Source organism: Phyllobates terribilis, unplaced genomic scaffold (assembly GCF_046119375.1).
Source record: "Phyllobates terribilis strain yellow unplaced genomic scaffold, ASM4611937v1 Scaffold_1__5_contigs__length_1240528914, whole genome shotgun sequence".
Lineage (NCBI taxonomy): Eukaryota > Metazoa > Chordata > Amphibia > Anura > Dendrobatidae > Phyllobates > Phyllobates terribilis.
In genome coordinates, this window is record NW_027362761.1 from 818,609,372 (window position 1) to 818,615,233 (window position 5,862).

The following is a 5,862-nucleotide window of genomic DNA, read 5'->3' on the forward strand; positions in this document are numbered from 1 at the left end:
CACAGGTGTCTGCAATTGCTTACAGTGATATAAAGAGCCCTGACACACATCACCATCAATGAGTTTAACTGACAAACAAACAAATTCTTCCCTTATCACTCCTAAACACTTTTTGCATAATAATTTGGAACACAGTGTACATGTGCTTTTCCACAAAACACCAGTGGTTCACGTAGTGAATCTTACAGTTCTAACTTGCCAACCGTGGTCTGTATGGAGTTGTTCAATAAAGGGCCCAAAATTAAGATAACATAGATGGGAGAGGTCTCTATGAATAGGAATTCCTAAGTATTTGATACCCTGTGAGGGCCAGGGAAAGGGAAAGTTGGACTGGATGGAATGCTGTATGGATTTGGGGAGGGTGACATCGAGGGCCTCAGACTTCGCTGCATTGATTTTAAAATTTGACCATGTAACAAAGTGATCTATTTCAGCCATAACAGCAGGGATGGATATATGTGATTGAGTGATATATACTAGGACATCATCAGCAAATGCAGAGCACTTGTACTCGCTGCCTCCCACCTCAATCCACCTAATATTGGGGTTATGGCGAATTAATGAGAGCAGGTGCTCCGTCACTAGGATGTATAAGAGAGGGGACAGAGGACATCCCTGCCTTGTCCCATTGGTGATTATGAAAGGTGATGAAAATATTCCATTTATCTTCAGCCTAGGTGATGTATTGCGATACAGGTCTGTGATTTTGCCTATAAAAGGGCCCCCTAGACCCCTACCCCAAGCTTTTTAAGAGAATAATATATGGCGTGCCAGGAGACTCTATGGAATGCTTTCTCGGCATCCAACGAGAGTATCTAATTACAAATTTTTAACTGCATCTAGCCCAGGAAATACTTTGTGCCTAGTAGCAGTGTCTGCTAGTTAGCGGATTATCCCAGCTGTTAAGCAAGCTACACCACCTGTAGTTTGGACACTTAATTTTTTCAAAGGAAATGGTTCGGGCCCCCGGGACACTCAGTGAAGAGCATTGGGGAGGCACCCCAAGGCACAGGGGCTGGGACTGGCAGTAGGACGCCTTGCGGTGGACCACCAAGCTCGATCCTTATAAAAGCTTTTTAACTGCAGCAGCTTTAGTGGACGCTACTGGAGCTGGAATTACCGCGGCTGCTGGCATGAGACTTGCCCTTCAATAGATCCTTGTAAAAGGATTTAAAGTGTACTCATTCAATTAGAGAGACAATTGAAATTAAAAATATTAGACCTGCCTCCACCGTCAGGGTCCACCGCGGCTCTGGCACAAAGCCGGCGACACGGAGGTCGCACGGGCAGGAACGGACTGGCCGTGTCGGCTTCGCACTTTTTTGGTTTTAGAAGGGCATGACATGCCTATATCTGTGTCTCCCCCTCCTTTTACTCCTCCACCTCTTTTCTTTTCGCATGACTATATGTACTTGTCACTTTTCCATGTGTTATTTGTGTCTTCTGAGCAGTTTGTCAGCTTTTGGACACCTTTGAAGTGTTTTCTATGTGTTTTCTATGTGTTTCTATGTGTTTTTGTTTGCCTGCCCTTGGTTTTAACGGTGTTCGAAGGTGTTCGACGAACAGTTCGACGAACATATGGGTGTTCAACGAACCGAACCGAACTCGAACACTACGGGGGTGGCTCAACACTAATATCTACCTGTTACCAAGAATTTTTGTTCCCCTGATCATAGCATCAAAGACACAAAATTACTGGTATTAAAAGTCAACTTCAAATCTCAGAGAGACAGAAGAATCTCGGAATATAAAGTCATGATGACCTTTGACACCTTTAGAGCAGGGATGAATGTGTTGCATGGATTTATGTCATTCTACATCAAGTAAGGTATGTGCTCATCAGACCTGGTGGGTCATCACAACCCTGGACCAAGTCACAGGACAATAAAACTTTCATACTCCCTATCTATGAATGCTAAAATTTTTATAGCCAGTACTGTTTATCTCTCCCATAGTAATAGCTCTGCTTTCCGTCACCTGTCTCATCTATTGCATTATTTCTGTGTCCTATTGTGTATAAATATGTGACTCTTCAGATTTTGTGTTATACTAGCCTGACGAAGAGGCCTGAGTAGTCTTGAAAGCTTGCAACTTGTTACCATCTTTTCAGTTAGCCATTAAAAGGTATCAACCACTGAGGACTCTCAAATCTAAATATTTTCCTACCTACTGGCTAACACGGTAAAAAAATATATATTTTCCCTGTATTAAGACAAATGAAGAAGGTACAATATATAAGATATATTACAGCAGGACATTTGTTCATAAGGTGGAGGGGGTGATGCCTCCTAAAGATAAGCCAAAAAAATCAAATTAGGGTATTTTTGTTGCACATGGAGAGGCTGTGGGAATGTTTACTCCTTCACCCCAAAGCCTGTTTTCACCTTCCTGACCAGGCAAATTTTTTGAATTTTGACCACTGTCACTTTATGAGGTAATTACTCTGGAACGCTTCAACAGATCCCGGTGATTTTGAGATTGTTTTTTCATTACATATTGTACTTCATGATAGTGGTAAAATTTATTTGATATGACTTACATTTATTTGTGAAAAAATCAGAAATTTGGCAAAAATGTTGAAAATGTTGAAAATTTGAAAATTTTAATCTTTATGCCCTTAAATCAGAGAGATATGTCACACAAAATAGGAAATAAATAACATTTCCCACATGTCTACTTTTTAAATGTAAAATTTGTTGGAATAATTAGTGGATGCTATGCCGCATTTGAAGAGCCCCTAATGTGCCTAATCAGTGCCCCCACAAATTGACACCATTTTGGAAACTATACCCCTCAGGGAACTTATCTAGATGGGTGGTGAGCACCTTGAACCCCCAGTTGATTCACAGAAGTTAATAACATTGAGCCGTAAAAATAAAATTTTCACATTTTTCCCACAAAAATGTTTTTCAGCCCCCAATTTTGCATTTTTATAAGAGTAACAGGAAAAATTGCACCATACCATTTGTTGTGCAATTTCTCCTGAGTAAACCAATACCCTATATGTGGGTAAAAAAACACTGTTTGGGCGTACAGAAGGGCTTGGAAGGGAAGGAGTACCATTTGACTTTTTGAATGTAAAATTTACTGGAATAATTAGCGGACGCCATGTCGTGTTTGGGGAGCCCCTGATGTGCTAAACAGTGGAAACCCCCCACAGGTGACATCATTTTGAAAACTAGACCCCTCAGGGAATTTACATAGATGTGTGGTTAGCACTTTGAACCCCCAAGTGCTTCACAGAAGTTTTCAACATTGAGCTGTGAAAATAAAAAATAAAAAAATTTTCCCGCAAGAATGTTTTCTAGCACAAAATTTAGCATTTTCACAAGGGTAACAGGAGAAAATGGACCCCAACATTTGTTTTGCAATTTCTCTTGAGTATGCAGATACCCCGTATGAAGTCAAAAGCTACTTTTGAGGCATAGTGCAAAGCTCAGAAGGGAAGAAGCGCCATATTGGAGTTCAGATTTTGTTGGACTGTTTTGAGTCTGCCTCTGAGGTAGAGCCCCTGAGGTGCCAGATCAGCTGAACCCTCCCATAAGTGACCTCATTTTACAAACTACACCTCTCAATGAATTCATCTAGGAGTGCAGTGATCATATTGACACCACAGGTGCGTCACATAATTTTATACCATTGGGCAGTGAAGAAAAAATAATTACATTTTTTCCACAAAAATTTAGTTTTAGCCCCAGATTTTAAATTTTCACACTGGGAAATGGGTAAAAATGGCACCAAAATTTGTCCCACAATTTCTGCTGAATGTTGAAATAACCTATATGTGGCTGTACAGTACTGCTTAGCCACACGGCGAGACTTGGGAGGGACGAATCGCTTTTTGCCTCCTGGAGCGCAGATTTTCCTAGAATATGTTGCGGATTCCATATACAGATCCCTTACGTGCTAGAAGAGCAGAATTCCCCTCAAGTGACCCCTTTGTGAATTTATCTACAGGTGTAGTGATTTGATTCGGGTCAGTATAATTACAGCGATACCACATTTATATTGTTTTTTGTTTTGGCGCTTTTACACAATAAATACTATTTTATAGAAAAAATAATTATTTTGGCATCACTTTATTCTGAGAGCTGTAACTTTTTTATTTTTCTGCTGACGGAGCTGTATGGTGGCTTGTTTTTTGCAGACAAGATAACATTTTCAGTGGTACCATATTTATTTACAGTCGTCTTTTTGATTGCGTTTTATTCCACTATTTGTTTGGCGGTATGATGATAAAGCATCGTTTTTTGACTTGATTTTTACTCTTTTTTTTTATGGTGTTCACTGAAGGGGTTAACTAGTGGGACAGTTTTATAGGTCGGGTCGTTACGGACACGGCAAAACCAGATATGTGCACTTTTATTGTTTTTTTTGTTTTTTTTACACAGATACATATATTTATTGGATTAATATTTTTTCTTTTTATTCTTTATTTTGTAATTTTTTTTAAAAATATTTTTATAATTTTTATTAAAAATGTTATTACTTTTTTACCTTATCCCAGGGTGGGACATCACCTTCAAACTGTCAGATCACTGACCTGATGCTCTGCAATGCATCTGCACTGCAGAGCATCAGAGCAGAGTCTCACAGGCAGGAAGGAGGCGTCTCAGCTCCTGCTCTCTTCTGCTCTCCCGCAGAGCAGTACATGTACGGCGCATGTCGGGAAAGGGTTAATTATCTGGAGACCATCTGGTGGAGGTGTGAGTTGAATCCATGTAGTGAGTCATAAATCCAGGTGTTAAATTGAGTCCTATTATCAAGGAATTGAACATTCTTATCAATTTGGATTCCCAAATTTTCCTCTCTCTGTCATCCTTGAAAAGATCTTTCAGTATTAAGACTTTTAAATCTGTCATACAGTGTTCAAGTCCTGAGAAATGTTTTCCCACAGGTGTGTCAGGTTCATTCCTGATTGTGTGTCTCTGTCTATTCATTCTGGTTCGTAGTTTTTGCATAGTTTCGCCAATATAGACACCTTCAGGGCACCTTGTACATTGTATCATGTACACCGCATTGGATGATGTATATGAAAAGAAATCCATGATTGTCCAAATGAAGAAGTGTATGAACTTGCCATTGCCAACGTTTTTTTGTCCTGATGAACTTTGAAACACGTTGACAAAATTAAAAATAGAAATCTATTGTGTGAACCTGGATTTATATACTCTACCACCAGCAGTTTCACAGCAACCCTTTCCTGCATTTTTTACAATGAAAGCCTTTGGAGCCTCGTTCTGACTTTCCATAGGTTTACTTTGTAAAAGACGCTTCCAGGTCATGCAGAGAACAGTGTGATCCGAACAGTCTGTACTGAGAAGCAGAGAAGAACAGCATTGGACACCGGAGAAATCAGCGGTAAGTGAATATATTAATTCACTCACACTTCATTATATGCATATACACATACAAACAATAAAAAATATATAGATATATAGATGTGATTCCTTCTTTAAATAAAGGATACTGTTTTTATGCATTATGTTTGTGTAAAAACTGAGATGATAACAATTTTCTATTAGGTCTGTGAATAATATTTTTATTTGCAAAGTGCCCATTCTTCAGTCCGTCAATTTTTAGAAAGACTAGTTACTTTTATTGTCTCTAATCAACAGTGCTGAGTGTTCCAGCATCAGAGCTTTTCTAACTGGTTATAAGTTCTTAGGTTCTGTTTTTAAAGTCCCATGGTCATATTAAAATGCCACTTTAAAGAGTAGAATAATTAGTGGATGTTGAAAATATGAAGTAAAACTAAGGAATTGAAAAAGATTGCAACTTGAATTTGATTACTACATGGTTTAAAAAACAAATTAATACAAGACACACCAGTCTCAATATTACATTATGCTTTATTATATT